The sequence below is a fragment of the Schistocerca gregaria genome, chromosome X, assembly GCF_023897955.1.
Source record: "Schistocerca gregaria isolate iqSchGreg1 chromosome X, iqSchGreg1.2, whole genome shotgun sequence".
NCBI classification, from domain to species: domain Eukaryota; kingdom Metazoa; phylum Arthropoda; class Insecta; order Orthoptera; family Acrididae; genus Schistocerca; species Schistocerca gregaria.
Genome location: NC_064931.1, coordinates 860,886,349 through 860,910,599, shown reverse-complemented (window position 1 = coordinate 860,910,599; position 24,251 = coordinate 860,886,349).

Here is a 24,251-nt window from a genome sequence, read left to right as displayed (position 1 = left end):
CATAACCGGCTATAAATCGTCTGTAGAAATTTGACAATCCCACGAACGATTGTAAATCTTTCAAATTCTGTGGTTCAGGAAATTTTGTTTACATCTTCATTTAATTTTGAATCAGGTCGAACACCTTCACTGGTTATAATATGACCAGGGTAGTTAAGCTTACTTTGTGCAAAATGACATTTATCTATTGACAAAGACAGGTTTGCACTTCTTATACGCTCAAAAACAGCTTGTAGTCTCTCAGTATGCTGCTTCATTACATCATCAAGGAAAACAAGTGCTTGTGTTGGGGTGAGCCCTCATAAAACCGAATCCATCAGACGTTGAAATGTAGCTGGAGCATTACGAAGTCCAAATGTCATACGAAGATACTTGTATGTTCCTGTTGCAGTTAAAAATGAAGCTTTTGCTCTGAAGCCGCGCTACCGTTACGGTAGCAGGTTCGAATCCTGCCTCGGGCATGGATGTGTGTGGTTTCCTTAGGTAAGTTAGGTTTAAGTATTTCTATGTTCTAGAGACCTCAAGATATTAAATCTCATAGTGCTCAGAGCGATGTGAAGCTTTTGCTTGATCATCTGGATGCACTGTTAACTGGTGATAACCATTTGTTAAATCACATACTGAAAAAATTTGACATCTGCCCAAGTAACCCAAAGTTTCCACAAAATTTGGTAAGGGGTAAATGACGGGTGTGGTCGCAGCTTTCAAAGATCGGTAATCAAAACAAAAACGAAACTATGATTCTCCAGAAATTTATTTCTTCTTTACAATTACAACAGGCGAACGCCAAGGTAGGGCTGAAGGATCTCTTGGTTTTATAATTCCGGCTTTTAATTATTCTTTAACAATGTCTTCTACCAACTCTCTTTGACTAAATGGTGTTCTGTAAAGTTTCTGTGTGATTGGGGCTGCATTCCCTGTATGAATACGATGCTGAACTAAATGAATGACAGGTAAATTTGCACGTTCTCGGAATAAATCTGCATACTCCAACAAAACAGACGCTAAAATCTTCTGTTCATCAGCTGTTAAATGTATCTTTTTCCAAATCTTGCGCTTCAGTTCATTATTAAGTTCGTCTCCTCGTTGCAATTTTGCGGTACTGTTACAAAAATCTTTGTTTATAACTGCAGCGTTTCTTACTTCATCTGGAATCTGTGTTACGTCACTTTTACTCACGCTCGACACTTCAGTAACTTTCATTCCTAGTGGCAAAACAACATCCTCATTGCTCATATTCGTTTCTGTAACCGGGGCTTTGGCGACATTCCGTTTCATCGTTGTAGCGACACCTTCATTTCTAGCAACATAACAATGCATTGTATCCAGCAACTCACATTTCTCGGATCGCTCAATTATTAACAAAGTTCCTTCCTTGCAGCGAGGTTACTTAACTTCCACGTAGACTCTCTTTCTTGCTGACTTGGGAATTTGCTGAGGCTGATCAATTTGAACATCGACTCGGACGGTTTGAAATGATGCATTGTTTGGGCGGTCCATACCCACGACGTCAGTATTGCTGCTCCTTTGAATACGATCTGAGGAACGATTTCCGAGGTTCTAGTTTCAGGAAAATTAAAGATACCTTTGGAGAAAAGAGAACCATTTGCATGAATATCAAGAGCTCAGATGGAAAACCAGTTCTAAGAAAAGAGGGGAAAGTAGAAAGGTGGAAGGAGTATATAGAGGGCCTATACAAGGGCGATGTACTTGAGGATAATATAATGGAAGTGGATGTAGATGAGGATGAAATGGGAGATATGATACTGCGTGAAGAGTTTGACAGAGCACTGAAAGACCTGAGTCGAAACAAGGCCCCGGGAATAGACAACATTCCATTAGAACTACTGACGGCCTTGGGAGAGCCATTCCTGACAAAACTCTACCATCTGGTGAACATTATGTATGAGACAGGCGAAATACCCTCAGACTTCAAGAAGAATATAATAATTCCAATCCCAAAGAAAGCAGGTGTTGACAGATGTGAATATTACCGAACTATCAGTTTAATGAGTCACAGCTGCAAAATACTAATGCGAATTCTTTGCAGACGAATGGAAAAACTGGTAGTAGCCGACCTCGGGGAAGATCAGTTTGGATTCCGTAGAAATGTTGGAACACGTGAGGCAATACTGAGCCTACTACTAATCATAGAAGCTAGTTTAAGGAAGGAGATGTAGACTTAGAGAAAGCTTTTGACAATGTTGACTGGAATACTCTCTTTCAAATTCTCAAGGTGGCAGGGGTAAAATACAGGGAGCGAAAAGCTATTTACAATTTGTACAGAAAGCAGATGGCAGTTATAAGAGTCATGGGGCATGAAAGGGAAGCAGTGGTTGAGAAGGGAGTGAGACAGGGTTGTAGCCTCTCCCCGATGCTACTCAATCTGTATATTGAGCAAGCAGTAAAGAAAACACAAGAAAAGTTCGGAGTAGGCATTAAAATCCATGGAGAAGAAATAAAAACATTAAAGTTCGCCGATGACATTGTAATTCTGTCAGAGGCAGCAAAGGACTTGGAAGAGCAGCAGAACGGAATGGACAGTGTCTTAAAAGGAGGGTATAAGATGAGCATCAACATAAGCAAAACGAGGATAATGGAATGTAGTCGCATTAAGTCGGGTGATGCTGAGGGAATTAGATTAGGAAATGAGACACTTATAGTAGTGAAGAAGTTTTGCTATTTGGGGAGCAAAATTAATGATGATGGTCGAAGTAGAGAGGATATAAAATGTAGATTGGCAATGTGAAGGAAAGCGTTTCTGAAGAAGAGAAATTTGTTAACATCGAGTCTAGATTTAAGTGTCAGGAAGTCGTTTCTGAAAGTATTTGTATGGAGTGCAGCCATGTATGGAAGTGAAACATGGACGATAAATAGTTTAGACAAGAAGAGAATAGAAGCTTTCGAAATGTGGTACTACAGAAGAATGATGAAGATTAGATGGGTAGATCACATAACTAATGAGGAGGTATTGAATAAAATTGGGGAGAAGAGGAGTTTGTGTGTACAACTTGACTAGAAGAAGGGATCGGTTGGTAGGACATGTTCTGAGGTATCAAGGGATCACCAATTTAGTACTAGAGGGCAGCGTGGAGGGTAAAAATCGTAGAGGGAGACCAAGAGACGAATACACTAAGCAGATTCAGAAGGATGTAGGCTGCAGTAGGCACGGGGAGATGAAGAAACTTGCACAGGATAGAATAGCATGGAGAACCGCATCAAACCAGTCTCAGGACTGAAGACCGCAACCACAACAACAGTTTCTACGGCCTAGTCTGATCTTTCTTCTGCGACAAATATCAAGATATCAAATAAAAGTACACCTTCATAACGCGTTTCGTTATTTGAAACTACTTGGACACTTGCTGTGTATTTATCTTTATCTTCATTTTCGCCTTCATCTTGGCCTTGACCACGAATTAATTCTACGTCAACTTCTCCATAGTTACCTAGTTTTCCTCCGTTTAACCCTCCCACTTTTAATAGTGGCCTTTTCAATTTATCCCGTGTATCTAAGCAACACCACATTAATGAGGTCTGTGCTCCTGTGTGAATAAGTAGTTTGATGTTTCTCCCACGATATACAGCACGTATCACGAAGTAATTTTCGGTCTGATTTTCGCTGGAACTAACAGGAGTCACAGAGGGCGGACGGAGTGGTGGCCCGTACTCGTTTAAACATCTGGCAGTTTGTCTGTTGTTTGCATTATCTTTTTTATTGTTGCGACAAGCTCTCGAAACATCACCCTGCATCACGCGATGATAGCAGATTCGTTTCTCTTTACAATCATTACGCTTGTGACCCAGCTTATTGCATCTTTAGCGTTGTACTGTTGTGTTGAAAACTCTGCGTTGTTGTTTCTGCATCTTATTCGGTCGTCTTAGTGCTTCAACGAAACCAACAGCTGATTCTACTGCTTCTTGAAATGTTTTACATCGTGCCAGGCTAATAGCTCTGCTTACTTCCTCTCCGTACAACCCATGAATAAATGTGCCCAAGGCTCTCTGGTCGGCTTTGAGCAACTGAATGTGGTTTTCATTTTCATTTTCATCTTCTACTAACTCGTTTGAGTTTTTATGTTTCGGATTCTGTAGACAAACTGCTCAATAGATTCGTGTCGTCGCATTCGCAAGCTGTAAAGCTGCTCTGTGTAAAATCTGGTCTCGTTTTTACTTTTAAATCCCTGAACAACAACCGAACTAAACTCGTTTTAATCTTCTGTTTTCACGCAAGTAGGCTCCGCGTTAATGAAATCTTGTGCTGCTCCCTGAATTCTTAATTTGGCAACCAGTAGTTTATCGGAACTAGTTTGGACAAGAAGAGAATAGAAGCTTTCGAAATGTGGTGCTACAGAAGAATACTGAAGATAAGGTGGATAGATCACGTAACTAATGAGGAGGTATTGAATAGGATTGGGGAGAAGAGAAGTTTGTGGCACAACTTGACTAGAAGAAGGGATCGGTTGGTAGGACATGTTTTGAGGCATCAAGGGATCACAAATTTAGCATTGGAGGGCAGCGTGGAGGGTAAAAATCGTAGAGGGAGACCGAGAGATGAGTACACCAAGCAGATTCAGAAGGATGTAGGTTGCAGTAGGTACTGGGAGATGAAGCAGCTTGCACAGGATAGAGTAGCATGGAGAGCTGCATCAAACCAGTCTCAGGACTGAAGACAACAACAACAACAACATAGTTTATCGGAATCTGTCCATGATCCTAACAGGCCGGCACCTTCAAGTTTACGAAAAAAACACTTTCACATCATCTTCGGGTTTCCCGCTAAACACTGGAACTACATCTACATCTACATACATACTCCGCAATCTACCATACGGTGCGTGGCGAAGGGTACCTCGTACCACAACTAGCATCTTCTCTGCCTGTTCCACTCCCAAACAGAACGATTTAAAAAATGCCCGTGATCTTTCCGCGAAATATAAGTTGGCGGCAGTAAAATTGTACTGCAGTCAGCCTCAAATGCTGGTTCTCTAAATTTCCTTAGGTAGCGATTCACGAAAAGAACGCCTCGTTTCCTTTAGAGACTCCCACCCGAGTTTCTGAAACATTTCCGTAACACTCGCGTGATGATCAAACCTACCAGTAACAAATATAGATGCCCGCCTCTGAATTGCTTCTATGTCCTCCCTCAATCCGACATAATAGGGACCCAAACGCTCGAGCAGTACTCAAGAATGGGTCGTATTAGTGTTTTATAAGCGGTCTCCTTTACAGATGAACCACATCTTCCCAAAATTCTACCAATGAACCAGAGACGACTATCCGCCTTCCCCGCAACTGCCATTACATGCTTGTCCCACTTCATATCGCTCTGCCATGTAACTCCCAAATATTTAATCGACGTGACTGTGTGAAGCGCTACACTACTGATGGAGTATTCAAACATTACGGGATTCTTTTTCCTATTCATCTGCATTAATTTACATTTATCTATATTTAGAGTTAGCTGCCATTCTTTGCACCAATCACAAATCCTGTGGAAGTCATCTTGTATCCTCCTACAGTCACTCAACGACGACACCTTCTCTTACACCACAGCATCATTAGCAAACAGCCGCACATTGCTATCACCCCTATCCAAAAGATCATTTATATAGATAGAAAACAACAGCGGACCTACCACACTTCCCTGGGGCATTCCAGATTATACCCTCACCTCCGATGAACACTCACCATCGAGGACAAAGTACTGGGTTCTATTACTTAAGAAGTCTTTGAGCCACTCACATATTTAGGAACCAATCCCATATGCTCGTACCTTAGTTAGCAGTTTGCAGTGGGGCACCGAGGCAAACGCTTTCAGAAAGTCAAGGAATACGGCATCCGTCTGATACCCTACATCCACGGTTCGCAAGATATCATGTGAAAAAAGGGCGAGTTCCGTTACGCAGGAGCGATGTTTTCTAAAGCCGTGCTGCTGCATGGACAGCAACTTCTCTGTCTCGAGGAAATTCATTATATTCGAACTGAGAGGATGTTGGAGAATCCTGCAACAAACCGATGTTAAGGATATTGGTCTGTAATTTTGAGGATCCGTCCTTCTACGCTTCTTATATACAGGCATCATCTGCGCTTTTTTCCAGTCGCTCAGGACTTTACGTTTGGCAAGAGATTCGCGATAAATGAAAGCTACGTAAGGAGCCAACGTTGTAGAGTACTAATGACAATAATGAAAAATTCTTTTTTGTAGTTGTACTTGTACTGCATGAACTATCATTTCAAAAGTCATTCGACATGTTATGCTCACTCCTTTCTGCCTTTAACTGCAGAATCTCTTCTTGCAGTTCATTAATAACTGTTTGTAGATCGACAATGATACTCTGTATTGCGACATTTCGTCTAATTTAACGCCAATGAGTCACTCAAGTGTAAAATAAAGATCCGTCAGTGCCTTTCATATTCAAGCCAAACTGGATAGGCCTACCTGAATTCCAGCGTTGGATGTCCCCGCGTAGTCGGAAGATGTTCATGCTGCCGCTGCTCGAAGCTCACGTTGTGCTGCATCTCTTCAGGACTGTAAGTTTTCCATAATTATCCCCATTCTGACACCACTTCTATAAGAGGTTGTTCGTGTTGTTACCCCCGGATGAAAATTATACGAATTCAAATGGTTCAATTGGCTCTGAGCACTATGGGACTTAACTTCTGAGGTCATCAGTCCCCTAGAACTACTTAAACCTAACTAACCTAAGGACATCACACAACACCCAGCCATCACGAGGCAGAGAAAATCCCTGACCCCGCCGGGAATCGAACCCGGGAACCCGGGCGTGGGAAGAGATAACGCTACCGCACGACCACGAGACGCGGGCAATACGCGAACACCGATAAGTAATTTTAAACAGTTTATTAACAAAAGACTGATTATAAAACACACACGCTTAGCGCAACCATCATCACTGTGCCTGACATCCCAACACCGGCTAATTACGGTCGTATCGAAAGGCTCCATGGTGAACTAAGAAAAGAGACGTATTCGCGCCGGAGGCCGCGCTAGTTGCACGGCGCACTGCAGTGACTTACTCTCCCGTGGCGCAGTGCGGCCCGACGCACGTCTACTGACCAACAAAATTGTCAGCACTCCAAGACAGGTCGGCTGGCGAGCGCGAGTGACGTACTGTATTGCTACTTGCAAACCCGTAGACCCTTACATCCATAACCATCGTGCCTACATTATAATAGTAACTTTAGTAGTAGTATTAGTAGTAATAGGAACAGCAATAGTTTTACTCATCCGTGGATCACTTTTACAAGGATATAGGACATTTAGTGATATTACAGTTTAATAAAAAAATACAAGTCATTTCTACTTTGACAAGGATGGGACACGCAGTCGGTCGTGGCCTTATCGTAGAAACCGTCCTGGCATCTTCCTAAAGGAGTTTGGTGAAACCACAGTAAATCTAAATCAGCATCCCGGCATCGAGACTGGCGCATCCACACCCCTGGTAAGAATGCAATTCTGTTTAAAATGTAACAACCATGTTCTGCTTACCCGCAATGCACAATACTTGTTTACAAACTACTTATTGAAGAGAATAAAAAGATAGTGGCACACTGTTAATTAATTTCTCACTGTCAATCATAGCTACACACATTATTTCAGAATGCAATACTACATACACTATCAGTTCTCATCAAGCTCTTGGCAACAATTTTTTGTTTCCATTTTGTGTACTGCCGCTTCGCATTTGCCTTACGGTCAAATTAATGAATATCCCTCCATAATGTAGCCCAAAAAGAGAGTGTGGCGATAGTATTATCCATTTCAGAACAATGGCGCAAGAAAAAAATTATACTGCGAAAGTATGGTGTGAAACGGACAGACGTTTTATTATATACTTGTGTTACACATTTTAACAAACACTTTCTCGTCGGTATCTAAGTTATCTTTAATTGACAAGACTGTATTGCTGAACACGCACCTATCAAATTTGTATTAATCTCTTTAAACTCCTTGGTAAATTTTTATTTCATTTTATTCCCTGATACAAGTTTTATGTTTATTGTTTCTTGGTAAATGTAAATTAAGTCTAGTTATTGTTCCACGGTGAAGCATAGAGCTGTTTCTGCAGTAATCATTAAGCTAATTTTTGGTGTAAATAATTTTTTGGTAAATATACACACCGGGTATAGTTAAAATCTCCAGTATCTTGAATAGAAATTGAATAGGTCGTTACAATGACATCAGTTACTACCTTTGAGCATTACTCTAATCACCCATCGGTAATCTGACAACTGTGTTCAAATTTTGTGCGTTTCTCCCCAGAAAAGAATTTCATAGCCAAGTTTTTAATGCACCTATGAACAGTATGTAACTAAAAGACACAGGCTGTTACGAAATAACACAGGATTCTAAGATCATAACATGTCTATGACGTTCTGTCTGCAATTATCTCTGTTCGCTCACCGCAGTTCAAATGAGAATATACGGCAATTCCTAGAAAATTTGTATTTTCTCTGCAAAGTGTAGAGTTACCACCTACATTAAATTTAACACTTTCTTCTTCTAGTTGAAATTCTTGCCATTTAACTTCTTTATATTCAGTTTAACTTAGTTACATATTGGTAAACTGTAAATTTCATAGACAATTTCATCTGCTTTTTCTGCAAGAACTTCTCTTGTTTTCTCAGTGACTAAAATAGTGGTGCTACTATCAAAGAGAAATTTTCTCTATCACTAACACTGTCTTGTTATGGTCTTTATTCCCAAGACTGGTTTGATTAAACTCTCGACGACAGCGAGTCCAGTGCAGGCCTCTTCATCTCTGCATAGCTACAGCAACCTACAATCATTTGAACATGCTGACTGCATTCAGCCTTCGTCTCACAATTTTTACTCTCCTCCGTCCACCAAACTGATAATTCCTTTATTATGCTTATCCATTACGGATATTTTTCTTCTTATTGAGCTTCAATTCCCTTTCAAAATTTATCTTTGGTTTACTTCGCTGCTTGCTCAGCGTACACAACATCGGAGAGAAACTAGTACCGGTGTCACTCTCTTCTCAACTACTGCTTCATTTTCACGCCCTTCTCATCGTTAAGAGATTCGTGAAGTTCAGGTCTCTTTGTTGCTAGCAGCTTTAGTATGTTATCTTCACTATTTGATTCTCTATTTGCTCGAAGTAATTTTCGGGCGACAAATTTAGAATACTGTCAAACAAATCCGTGCCTCTGACATCAGTTTTGATAGCATGACTCTCTCCGAAACCATACCTGGTAAGTTGAAGTCACCCCCCTACTACGACAGCATGATCACATTGTTCAAGAAATGTTGTAAGCTCTCTCTGAAACGCTGCACCCCTAGAGCATGTGAAGCAGATGGTCTGTAAAGTCACCAGATCACTTTTTTTGACCCGCCTTTGATGCTTAACTTCACATCGATTAATTCACTTTCGAATCCGTCATTACCCCGCTAGATATTATCGAATTCCTTAGCCGCTACCATTCGTGACTAACCTATCCTTACGATGAATATTACAATCTGAATTTTGGGTTTCGTTGCTATTCACTTCATGTTTCAAAAAACGTTCTGTTCTTAGTACTATCTGGGCACCATAACCTCAAATGAGCTACACTAATTCTGGGGCCTTACCAGAGACGCCCCTGAAGTTTACTAATATCATATTAACTTTTTCCGTTTCGGATCTGGAAGGGCGAGCATACTACGAAGATAATACGGCTGATGTATCTTCAATTTTGACAGGCTATTCATCTGTGATTCCAAGGGATGTTCCTTCTAACCTAAGAACCTCACATGTCCACGCCATACGTACACCGTTATTCCAGCAGTCGCTTCCTGCATGTAGTACACCTCTGACGTATTAAGGCGAACTCAACAACTCTCCACACAATAGCAGAAGTCGAAAAATTCGCATCCGATACTGTCGCAGCATCACCTGAGCCTCTGGTTTAGAACTTCCACTTTACTCCAAACCAGAGGACCGTGATCGATCCTGGGTGTGATGCATGAAATGTGATCTTAGCCTGTGTGCCACGTGCGATGCTATTTGCCTTCACCAAATCAGCCGTCCGTCGAAAGGACCTGATGATGGCCCAGACTCCAAGTGGAAGGCGTCATTCGTGCTAACATGAGCCACTATTTGCAGCTGGTTGCAGCCAGTGCGTCCCCTGCCCCAAGGCAGACATAACAAGTGCACACTGGCTTATTTCCCGACCTGTCCTCTATTTTCCAGTGGAGCTCCATTTCCCACGTAACGTTGGATCCTCCAGTGACTTAATGGCTGCTCCTGGGCCCAGTGGGTGGACCAGTCGAGTGGCTCCGGAAGAGATGTCGCGGCTGGCGTTGGGAGGCGGCGGGGGTGAGGCCGGCTGCAGGACGGTCCGGGCGTCGAGTGCCGGTGCTGCTTGTCTGTTCCGACAACTGCTTTCCCCAGAGGCACACGACAGGTCCAACCGTTGGGTGTGTCCTCGACAGAAGAGTCAACGACCCAGCAGCTACAAAGGAACAAACTGGACACCAACCAGACAGTTCGCCTCAATATAATGAGGAGGAAACTCGTTGAAATGTTGGGACAACACGACAACCCGAGAAGATTACATCAGTAAAATTCGACGAAAAAGCTTGCACTCTCACTGTTTTTCCATTCTTCTGTAAATAAATCGTGTCAGTATTTTGCAACTATGACTCCTTAATCTGACAGTACTATAATATTAACGCCAGTCAACACCTGTCTTCTTATAAACTAGGCATTCTTACTTTCTTCTTGAAATCTGAGGCTTTTCATCTCTCTGATATATCTGGAAAAAAAGATGGGACAGTTTCTACATGTTGGCTCTCTCAAGAATCTGAATAATTATGAGGAATATCGTCTACTCTAGTGGATTTATTTCGACTAAGGTCTTTCAGAGCTCTATTAACTTCCTCCTGCAGTACCATATTTCCCATGTCATCTTCATCTACTTCCTCATCCCATCCTGTAATATTGCCTTAAAGTACATTTCTTTTGGTATCCCTTCTAGCCATTTCTGGTTTCCCAGTTCGCACTTCCTGTCTAACTCAGTCTTTAGACGTCTGTATTTCCTTTCATCTGCTGCATTTTTACATTTTCTCCTTCAATCAGGGGATTTCTACTAGGTATATTGTTTTTTCCCATTTAATCCTCTGCTGTCTACACTGTTTTATCTCGCAAGGCTATCCATTCGTCTTCCGTTGTGTATTTTTCTTTGCTTCGGGCAATGATGCCTAATGCTCCCTTTGAAACTTTTGAGAGCTGCTAATTCTGTCAAGTTATTCAGGTTCGATCTTTATGATTTCATACCTTTATACAATTTCTTCCGTTTTAGCATGCCGTTTATAACAAATAAATTATGGCAGAGTTCACATCTCCCCTAGGAAATGTTTTGCAGTCTAAAATCTGTTTCCGAAATCTTTGTTTTACCATTATGTAATCTATTTGAATTCTTCCGGTATCTCCAGGTCTCTTCCACATATACGACATTTTTTCACAATTTCTAAACCAAGTATTAGCAATGGCTAAATTGTGCTCAGTGCAAAATTCTACCACGCGGCCTCTCCTCTCAATTTTCTTCCTCACACTATGTTGTCCTACTATTTTTCGTTTTCGTTCTATTCACACTATCGAATTTCTCTGACAATTAAATTTCCGTCTCCCTTGACTGTTGGAATGACTTATTTTATCTCAACACATATTTTTGGGCATATATGACTAGAAGAAAAATAGAAGCCTCTTACAACAATAGAGAGACGCTTGGAGGAAAAAATAAGCAGCTGTATAAATATGAAGAGCTCGGATAGCTAGTCAGTACTAAGCAAAGACAGTATAGCTGAAAGGTGGCAGTAATATATAGAGGGTCACAGATATATGAGAGAAACAAGCTTAAAGGCAATATTATAGAAAGAGAAGAACAAGTGGGCGAACACTATGGAAAATACGATACTGCGTCTCGAATTTAATAGAGCACTGACGGACTTAAATGGGAACTTCTGGAGTAGACGAAGTTTCCTTAGAGTTATTGAGATCTTTATGAGAGTAGGCCACGATGAAGTTATTCCACCTGGCTTACAGTCCATATAAGTAGGCGAAATACCAGCAAACGTCAGAAAGAATATAATAATTAGAACTCCAAATAAGGTAAGTGCAAACTCCTGTGAATACCACCCAAGTATCAGTTCTCAAATCTTGATTGCAAAATAATGAGACGAATTATTAACAGAGCAATGAAAAAATTGTTAGAAGCTTACATGGGGGAGATCGGTTTGAGTTCTGGAGAAATGTAGGAACACTACAGTCAATACTGGTCCTACGATTTATCCTAGAAGATATATGGAAGAAAGGGAAAACTATGTGCATGGTATTTGCTGACTCAGAGAAAGCTTTTGACAACGTTGACTGTAGTATCCTCCTTGAGAGTAGCAGGGATAAAATACGTGGAACGAAGTTTATATGTAAGGGACGATCGAGAAGTTTCCGTTTAAAGGCCATACTAACCTCTTGCTTACATGTCGATGGTTGTATAGCAGCATCGGACTTGCGTACAGGCTGCAGCAAACCACTGAAACGGAAGCATTTTGATCGCTCCGTATACAAATTGTATAAAAACCAAACGGCAGTTATAGGGCTCGAAGAACGTGAAAGGGAGGTCATAATTGAAAGGGGGTGAGACAGGGTTTAGGATTTCCCAGAAATTATTCAGTTTGCGCACTGAACAAGATGTTAAGGCAACTAAGGAGGAGTTGTATATGAAGTCCGATGCTTCGTGACAGAGCGTAGGGAAAAAATGCAGGACACCAGCACCGCCGTACTAGGTAAGGTCCTAATGGAGGTGGTTTGCAGTTGCCTTCGTCCGACCCTAATGGGGATGAATGATGATGATGAAGACGACACAGCACCACCCAGTCATCTCGGGGCAGGGGAAAACCCCCGACCCCTCCGGGAATTGAACCCGGGAGCCCGTGCTCGGGAAGCGAAAACGCGACCGCGAGCCTACGAGCTGCGGACCTGTGATTCGAGATTCCAAGGGAATCTGGAATAAGCCAGAGTAGCGTTATTCGTGTTCTGCATCGGCATAAATATCATCCTTACCATACCAATCTCCTTACCATATCAATCTCCAACAAGAATTAACTGGTATGGGTTGTATGCGTCGCAATGAATTCTGCCGATGGGCTCAACTTCAGATTCAGAGGGATGACACATTTATTAATTTGATTTTATTTACTGACGAGGCTACATTCACGAACCATGGAAATTCTAATTTTCATAACACGCACTATTAGGCAACAGAAAATCCATGTTGGCTGCGGCAAATTGCACACCAAAAACCGTGGCCGGTGAATGTACGGTGTGGGATTCTGGAGAACAGAATTATAGGACCCTATTTCATCGAAGGAAATACACTATATTCCTGTAAGAGACGTTAGGTCTGCTATTGGAAGAAATACCTTTAGGAACAAGGAACAGAATGTGGTGTCAACACGATGGGTGTCCGGCACATTTTTCGCTGATGGCTAGAAATGAGTTGCAAAAACAATTCCCTAATCGTTGGAATGGACGCGGAGGAGATATGCCGTGGCCGGCTCGTTCGCTATACTTGACGCTTCTGAATTTTTTCTCGTGGGAATTCGTAAAAGACATTGCTCATAAAGACATTCCAACTACACCTGAAGATATGCGAGAGAGAATTGTCAGAGCATGTGCTTCGATAAGTGCCGATGTGATAAGGAATACCACTCAATCCATGATAAGAGGATTGTACTACTGCATTGATACCAATTGTCATCACTTCTAACACCTTTTGTAAATGGACGTTCATGCCACTTTTGTGACCTTCGTTAACCTTCAAAGGCCTTACTGTTACACATCATTGGATTCGTCTCGATAGCCGCTATCAGAAAATAAGTACCAAACTACAGCATCGCATTTAAAAAACAAAGTTGACCTTCAACCCTCTGACGTGACTCCACCTGGCAACAAACCCGTTATCCCATGCAACTTTTTTCCCAGAAACCTTTCAGCACCTATCCTACTTTCGGAGTTATTCTAGGTGGCAATAGTTAGCGACTCACTCTGTATATCGATTCACAATGTATGACGATTTGCTTCTTAGTACCCGTGGAATTCGATCTCGATGCTTCTCTAAAAAGTAATCAGAGAATGGGCAGCTTTGCAATTTACATTTAAAAACAGCATATTGTGACTTTTTTGCTTTGTTTCGCCAGCAGACCTGCCACACAAGCAGCCCCCTTCTTGTAACGTCGAGTTCGGCTGTTAATTTAGCTGATTGTTCCCTCCAGCCTCCCCTGACACGTTTTCGCAAGATGGATCCAGCTTTCCCCGTCAAATACTGTATACCCAGCTCCACTCAATCAGATGGGCGCTTTCGAGTCGCTGAATAGCAAGTTAACTTCGTTATCGTTCGCCATCACTTTGTTCATTTATACTCGTACAAATGCCGTTGCTTCGAGAATTTTATCCTGTTTGAATCAATGTTATGCCGTCAGGAGAGTTTCACTCACTGCTTCCCTTTTATCTTAAAGGCACTCGAATGTCATTGTAACCGTTCGACGCAGTTTGTACACGTCACACTTTTACGTTCCTTGCTGGAAACCGAAACAAGTGTTACCTTTCCCATGTAGAGAGGCAACAACATGAATTAGTTTTTGGTTCTGACTGTTTATTAGCAGTAACTATTTTGCGTTTGGCATGTTTGTATCTGTATAGCCCAACATTACTATGCAACACTTAGAAACAGATGAAATTTTCAAAACCGTTTACACTGAAGAGCCAAAGAAAATGGTACATGTCATGTAGGCACCCTCGAGTCTTTGTATATTGCTCTGATTCCGTTAACTGAGATGTTGGTTTGAAAGAGAGTTACATTATTTCCGAGGCATTTCCATTAATGCATAAGTATACTGACAGGCTTTACCTGGAGTCCCCAGTTCTTAATAAGAATTTCTGTGTGACATTGTTGAAATCACGCCACAAATAACTGTCGTTACAGGCTTTACTGTGTCTTTAGATTTATCAGGTATGCTATACTCTCCAAATTTATGAAATAAAAGTCTTCAATGTATGTCGGCTTTTTTTTATTTTTATGTCACCTACGTCTGATAACAATCGTACAACTAAATAACTGTTTGGTCGTTTCAGTAGTTTTGGTTTATGTTCGTCCGAACTGAATCTGTTATCAAGTCGTAATCCAAAAAACTTTCTGCACGTATCCTATCTACATGTCTTTATATTTTATGAATATGCTGGTTGCAAGTATCTTGCTGTTTCTGATGTGTATTCTTCTTTTTTTCGAAGTTCTATGACAAGAAATTGTCTTTAATCATGTACATGTACTAGTGTCCATTAGAATTTCGTTAGGACGCTTTCCGAAACTAAATTTTTTCTGTTTCTCGTATAATTCGTATCATCTCCAAACAAAAGTAACTTAGAATCTAGTTATTTTACTATTTCAAAGTCGTTAATACAAAGAAGAAAAACTAAATATCCTTAGATGGAACCTTGTAGAAAACGACATAACTCTAGAGCCCAGTCACAAGAGGACAGATAGTTTACATAGGACTCTGTTACTAATGCTTTTCGTTTAAATTTGGATAGCTAAAACTCACAATGTTTTCCAGAACTTTCTCTCATACCATAACTTTCTAATTTAATTATGGAATAGATTGGTTTCTATTAATATAGCTGCAAAGTGATTAATATACAACATGAAAGCATTTCCCCGGGGAACTCCAAAATTTACTTCTACATCTGTCGACGATTCTGTATTCTGGATAACAAGCTGTGTTCTCCCAACCAAACAATCCTCATCCCAATCAACAAATAGATGTCAAGGATATTGAAAGGTAGTTTTGTGGATGATTTCCGTTACCACTCTAGCAGACAGGTGCTACCTGTGTTTTCTTCCAACTACGGGACACAGTTTCTTGTACGAGGAGGCTACGGTAGATTATGATTAAAAGTGAGGCTAACTCAGCCGAAAATTTGTTATAAAAGCTGACAGGGTTTCCATCGGGTCCTGGAGCTTTGATCAGTTTCAGCTGTTTCTCAACTCCACTGGCACTAATATCTATTTCACTCATCTTTGCAGTGTAGGGAGATTTAAGTTGGAGCAATACCCCTGTAAATTCCCTTATAAAGGAACATTTGAAAACAGGGTTCGGCGTTTCTGCTTTTGCTTTACTATCCTCAATTTCAGTCCGTGTCTTGTCCATGAATGTCTGGACACTAACTTTGGTAACACTAAAAGCTTTTACAGTTGACAAGAATTTTTCTAGGTTTTTTTAGAGATCTTTCATGATCTTCTGCTACGGTAGTCGTTGAAAGCTTCGTGCATTGTCTTCTTGATAGCCAAATGCGTTCAATTCGTTTATATGATATGAAAGAACTAACACCACGCGGGATCTGCAGCTGTGATGCATTATACGTAAATTGAAGGTGAAGGCCCGGGGGGGGGGGGGGGGGCTAAGGGAGAAAGGAAAGGAAAGGGAAGGGAAGAGATTACGGATGTCAGCTGCATCGGGGCATTACGCGGAATCAGTGAAAATGTGAACCGGACCGTGATTCGAGGCCGGTATCTGCTGCTTACTAGGCAGGTGCGCCATCTACACGGACTACCTCGACACGCCTCACGGACCACCCAGCGACATCTCCCGTCTCTCTTTCTTCAGAAGTTGTTCTGCACCATGATATGCATATGACGAATAGATCTGCTAGTTACATAGCTATCAAGTGATTGGTCAACAATTCTTCTAAACCTGAGCCACAGTTTTTCTACAAGCTCCTGTCCAAAGCTAAATGTTTCGAGTCCCTTATCGAGATATGACGCTACCGCCTCTTAATCTGATATGCTCAACATATTAATCTTTCTCTTTGTTTTAGTTACCCTTTGCTTCCCTCGAATAAAAAACCGTTCCAGTAGTTGGAACAAAGCACAGGTAACACCCATCTACTAGCAGGGTAGCTGAAGTGATCCACAAAACTACCATCCAATCCTCGCGACATCCATTCTTTGTAGATTCTTAGAACATATTCTGTACTCAAATGTAATGAGATTTCTCTAACAAATTATAGGGTGATAATTATTGAACTATATGAAAATAAACATGAATTAGTTACAAACTACGTTGTGCACACACTTTATTCAACATGTAAACGTCACTATAGATATTCGGATTTAGGCTATGACATGTTCAGTATGCCTTCCAGTATTGGCGACGACGTGGAGCAGACGAATAAAGAAGTTCTGCACGGCCCGCTGATGTGTCGAAACATCGACGTTGTCGATGACCTCCTGAATGTCTGTTTTCACCTCAGAAATGGTTTTGGGATTATTGCTGTACACCTTGCCTTTTAATATAGCCTCACAAAAAGGAGTCACATATGTTCAAATCCGGAGAATATGGCGACCAATGGAGGCCCAAGCCAGTAGCCTCTGGGTACCCCAGAGCCAGAATGCGGTCCTCAAAGTGCTCCTCCAGGACGTCCAAAACTCTTCTGCTCCGATGGGGACGAGCTCCGTCTTGCATGAGCCACATCTTGTCGAAATCAGGGCTACTTTGGATAAAGGAGATAAAGTCATCTTCCAAAACTTTCACGTACCGTTCGGTGGTCACCGTGCCATCGAGGAATATCGGACCGATTATTCCGTGACTGGACATTGCACACCACACAGTCACCCGTTGAAGGTGAAGAGACTTCTCCATCGCGAAATGCGGATTCTCAGTCTCCCAAACGCGCCAATTTTGCTTATTGATGAACCCATTCCAATGAAAGTGGGTTTCGTCGCCAAACCATACCATGCAGCGTATACTAATTCCCATCACGCCCAGCGGCCAACCGTGCAGTTTGAACCTCCTAACGCAAACCGTTCAGAAGCTATGATGATTTTATTTCAAATAGTTCAGTAATTGGCACCCTGTAAGTCCTCCATGGGAATCAGCGCAGATTCCGAAAACATCTATAACGTGAAATCTAACAAGCACTTTTCTCAGATGACATCCTGAAAGCCACGGATCAACCCAGTCACGTAGGTGCAGTACTTCTCGATTTCTAAAAAGTGTTTAATTTAATACTACACTTCCCACTATTATCAAAATTACTGTCGTTGTAATTGCTTCATGACCACTGACATCAGTTCCTATGTCGGCAACCTATATCTACATCTACATCTACATGGATACTCCGCAAATCACAATTAAGTGCCTGGCAGAGGGTTCATCGAACTAACTTTCACAGTTCTCTATTATTCCAATCTCGTATAGCGAGCGGAAAGAACGAACACCTATATCTTTCCGTACGAGCTCTGATTTTGCTTATTTTATCGTGGTGATTGTTTCTGCTCATGTAGGTCGGTGTCAACAAAATATTTTCGCATTCTGAGGGAAAAGTTGGTGATTGTAATTTTATGAGAAAATTCTGTCGCAACGAAAAACGCCTTTCTTTTAATGATGTCCAGCCCACATCCTGTATTATTTCTGTGATACTCTCTCCCATATTTCACGATAATACAAAACGTGCTGCCCTTCTTTGAACTTTTTCGATGTACTCCGTCAGTCCTAAAACAGATCAGGTCTGATTGTTGCTATCTAATCCGATATACAGTATTTCCAGTGGGCTTCCGAACAATCTGTTCTAGGTAGTTCTGAGAGATTGCAATTACTATTATTTCACAGGGGCGGGGGGCTTGTCAAGCCCATCAGATGCATAACTTAATTTTCCCGTTTGCTTGTTGGACCATTAAAGGCCCCTCCACTGAAGACAGTATGACTGGGGAAATTACGTGCTAGTGAACTTACATTTTTTCGCTTGCATCTGGAAGGGAGTCTGATGGCTGATAGGAGGATCAGATTCAGTGTTCATACTCTCCGTTACTACCGAGTCTTTTTGAAATAATCTGTCTACTAGTTTGAAATTCTATCACCTTAGATTTGAGTTTCTTGTCCGCTGCGACAAATACACCACAATGGTCCACGGAACAGTAAAACAGTAATTTTAAAATAAGCCTGAGGTTCCTTTTTTAATTTGTGGATCTGTTAAGTTAAAAGTGATATTAATACTATTTACAAACTGAACCAATTAGTACACAAAACGAGAGTTGTGTTACGGCGGCAGAAGAACCTGGGATAACATTTACCAATTTCCTGATAATGTTTTTCTTTTTTCTTTTATGAGATTATAGTCAACAACAAACTCGAAAATAGCGTTAGTGCTTAAGAAAACATTTATGTACTGCATTTTTTAAAACTTCGGAAAATGATGACAGTTACAATGGACGATAGATTAATGGTATTTCTTCATTACGTTTCTTATACTGACGGTTTATTCCAGCATATTTAAGTCAATCGAGATATACTACAGCAGTTAATGACTAAGTACACACGTAACTTAAATTTTCAAAGCTCAGAAGAACACTTCTTAATTAACATGCCTGCTATAATGTCATAGTGGCTGGAATTTTTTATTTCAAGCATTTTATGGTATAAGGGTGTAGAGAGATCGTCGAAGAGATTTACCACAGTACAAAGATGTTAGCATTGTATCATTTGCTCTTAAGGCTAATGTGCCTCCCATTACGAAATACAAACTATTCCACCACAAGGCGTTAGGCGGGGGAAATGGTGGGCCATTGCTTACCGAATGGACAGGTTTGACTCTTGACTACACTGAGTCATGACTAAATGTCAAGTTTGATACCCGACTCGTTTACACATACAGAGAGCGTGGAATCCACAGATTTGCGTGAGAAACATGCCAGTATTTCCCTGACTGGCCCAAGGCGTTAATAGGAACCAGCACTCACAAGCCCTTTATTCAAAATAATTATTTGACGGCTTGGAGAATTAATTTACGTGCTGACTGAGTTGTAGCGCTTCCTACAATGTTTGCAAGATGCTGAAAACGTGTTTGAAAGAAAGAAACAGCTACCTGTGACAATGTCGAGCAGATAAAATGAAACTATTTACGAAGAGTTATTACTCATATTTATGTTCGACTTCTGATTTCGTCGAAGTTTAATGAAGTTTGGCCATATGCAAGATAAAAATGGAGTGGACCAGACAACAAATTGTCGAATTGGTATCTTTGATGAGTCAGTGGAACTTTAGGAGTAAAGAATTCAGAAATGACCACAGAAATTTCCTGCTATGTTCAAAACAAGCTATGTTAGAGAAGAAATTCTGGGCGCTGGTTACACAATATTGATGGGAGAAGAGGAAGACAGAGATGAGCAAGAGATCGCGCTGTGGCAAGCACACAGTTTACCATCTGACGTGGTAGGGAAGCTCCAAACACAAATTCAATAAAGCTTATTCTTCAACGATAGTCGTAAAGGCATTCAACCAGTGTTCCACAAACTTCAGGTACTATTTGAGATATTGTTTGCTCCGAGCAGTCAAATAAATTAAATACGGAAGGCTCTAAAATGAATTCCTCATTGCCAAGAAACGAAGCGTAACAGTAAGTATTTCCTGAAATTTGTCTTTCTTTGAAACATGTTCTCTAGAATTTCAAACTTGGAGGATGACGTCATAGTGAATTTATGGAAACCAACAAGGTCTTCCGTATTCGGCTCTCTTAGAAGTTGTCCAGCCGCTTCTTCTATAGTTTGTTTTTGTCCAACATCGACGACTAAACCATTCTCTTCATTGGCTTAAACCTTCTAGTATTATTAGTGCAGCAACTCGTTCTCGTCACTGGACAGAAGTAGCAGGCGATTCAAATGACTTGTGAAGGATTACGTTGATTAGAGGGCGAAAACACTACTAGAAATGTCTGTCAGTGTGGACGGAGCCCTTATCAACAAAGTCAGTTTCTAACACGTTGCGAGCAGCCTAGGAAACGTGCTTCCGAGAGAAACGTTTCCAGTGGCAATGGTTTTTAGCGATGATCTTATGTTCTCTCTTACGCTAGCGGTATCGTTCATTCTTCCTTCTTGGTGCTCGACAATTTAGAATCCACAGAACTGAACAGCTGGATTGCAAGCTAGAAGGCGAGAATTCCTCACGAATCCCAGGAACAATATGCTTGAATTATATCGAACATGGGTGTGATTCGCTTGGGAAAGCCTTCCACAACTGCTACAATGCTGGTGGTCAACTTATGAAACTGAAAAAAAGTGTTCCTTGGGATCTCATTGGGTCCGAGCTGCACAGGCGAGAAGCGGTATTAATCACAAATCATATTAAAATATTCTAATTATAATTATTTTGCCCGTTTCTTATTTACTGTCTGTGCAAAAACTTTCTTTCTACGTCTTTATTCACATAACCATACACATCGGTGTATAACAATATATTGTGCAATAACTGAACTTGTTGCCTGCCAAGTGTGATAAATTTATTCTGGATTTAATCAAAAAAGTTGTCAGTACTTCTGGAGATTGGGATTTTGTCTGAACAAGATTAGTACCTCACACGTTTAAAGCCACACTGACAACACAGTGTGAACACATGGTTATCCCATCTTGTTCAGTATATGAACGTTTAATGTGGCTCACCGGTGCAAGTAATTTGTATTTGAGGCAATGTAGGCGGAGCCAGTGCGAACAGGCTTCAATTAAGCAACTGGGATCTGGTTGTGTAACGAGGAAGTGCCGTATCGATAGGTGAAAGGCATTATACTAGCGTTTCTTCTAATATTATAAATGTTGTTGTTATGTGAATTTCGGGAAATCACGGAAAATGTAAATCAGGATGGCCGAACGCGGGTTTGAAACGCTGTCCTCCCGAATGCGAGTCCAGTGTGCTGACCATTTTGAGCCACCTCGCTCGGTAAACTGAGTTACATTTAGACTTTAAGAGACGTACGAACACTCCAAGTAACTGACAATTCGTAGTGTGCCATATGCACTGTCGTGCAAACTTAGGGACGAAAGTAACTTTCACACGATGTATCACCGCCTAGTAACATAGCTTTATGAAACTTGGACCATGCATAGGATAAACTGTTACAGCATAGTACAATAGGAAACTCAATGAAATACCCCATGAGACACAGAAATGACACTTTCATTCAGAGACAGTAATTCCACTGACGTCATCGCGATTTGTCATGTCCTGTGGACATTGCAAAAGGCTGGACCTTGTGCTTAAGAGGTTGTGTGATCAGCACATACAGCAATGCAAACTGTTCCCTGTTCTTGTGTTGAGACGTTCCATTACTGATACCTGCTGGATCGTGGACGTACTGCAGGACGTCTCCACATCGCATCCCTCAGTGCTCGAAGGGGCAGGCGAGTCCATTCGCACATACTCGTATTCCCTCGTTCCAAGAGTTCCTCCGCGTGCGCAGTTCGTTGCGGTCACTCATTGTCGTCCGTAAAAATGACATCAGGATCGAAAACACACCTCATAAGACGCACGTGGGAAGGAGTTCTGTATCACAATGACGTTGATCGATGAGTGCACCCTGTTCTAAGATTTGCAGGTTGGTGCGTTCATCGAGCATTATGCCTCCCTACCCGTAAAACCTTGCCCAGTAAAATGATCACGTTCGACAATGTCCCTGGGTGCATTACACGTTCCCGCCTCTCCCCATGTGAGTGAACGTCCAGACTCACTTCTCACACTAAATCTTAGGAGTACACGCGACACCGCTACTCGTTGGTCCACTCCCTAGATGTTTGGAACCATCGAAAAGGTTGCTGCTGGCATGTGGGTATGCACGGAACGCAACAATCTGGTCTTCGGGCAAGGAGACTATCTCCGTGCAGTCGCCGTGTCGCTGTGGAGCTCAAGGTTGCGTGCGTTGCAGTCTTGTTAAATTTGGTTGCAATTGCAACTGCAGTTTAACTTTAGTTCCATCTTGCCTGTTGCATAATGTAGCGATTATCTCCTGACGCAGTTGACCCCGGTCGACTACTTCCTCTCCTCCGGGCAGTAGTGCCTCCGGTTCGGAACGCTCCCCACGTGCTTGGAACAGTGATGTGAGCGCTACCAAACTCCCGTGATACATTTGTCACAATTCATATTTCTTTCAGTTTGATTATTCCGTGTGTGAAGTAATCCAAATGATGTCTCTTGGCCATGTTATAACGAAAAACTCATTCACAGTGCATCGTAAATGGTCGCTGAGTGACACACACTGTCTTTTCCCGTTTTTTCGACTGCCTTGTGTCGCGATGGCAGCCCCATTTGACACAATAATTACGCTCACCTCAGGTCATCGTGACATTTAACTTTCTGAGCACGACTGGGAGACCTTAGGCAACAAGCTCTCGCACTTTCATTCAGTGAAATCGAGCAGTTAATGTTTCGTGACTTTATCTGCCTCGTCCTTAAATATTGCAATGAAGTATATGAATACAGGAAAATGCTTTCAGCAGAACAACACCCATATCATCACTCGAGTGCGCTATAAAATCTACAGTCATCATCGTGTCGAGGCCCAGTGCCTTGCTGTTTGCCGTAACAGGAGACAAAAATAGTGCCAAAAAGCGAAGCTGTTGTTGGCAGCGCCATCAGTGGGACTTGCGTCATACCTTACGCTAAATAAGCGTTAATGGTGGCACCTGGCTCTGGTCGTACCTGATGAGCACACGACTCCGGCTGCAGCTCCATCACTCGATCAAGACTTTTGTCAATCTTAAGTCTTTCTCTAGATCGCGCTACCAAATCAGTCGATATCAGGACGAACTGTGAAATGAAGCCTTCATCTGCGTGCACAGTATTTAAGGTTGGTTTCGAGAGTTTATAACAATTATAACTGGTTGATGGTGTATGGGAATCACCATTTCCTTTCCTTCATTGGTGAGGGAATGGAAATCTTTACATATCGATGTAAGAAATTTCACAATTGACGCCATGTCTTAGGAACGGTGACCGCTTTTCTTATAGTATTAAAAAAAAAAAAGAACACGGTCGGGATCACAACTTTCTGCCACCGACTGAAGATGATCCGCAGCGCAGTTTTTTAAACCTGTAGTCAACAGTAAAAATATGTGATCAAGGGTTATTGATATAAGAAATGTTTGGACAATCTGTCGCGAAACGCTTTGAACCATGTATGACCTCAACAATGCTAAAGAGAAATAGTGTAGTTTGAAAGATGTATTATCTATAAGTAATACGATACTATTATAGTCACAGTAAGTTGTAGACAGAAAGAGGAAAATAGGGATTACTAAACGTAAATTTACTTTAAATCTTATATTTGCGGGAAGCATTTAACAGTGTTCTTACCTGTTTACATAACGTTCGAAAAGGATCGTAGAAGAATGAATTATTGTTTATATGT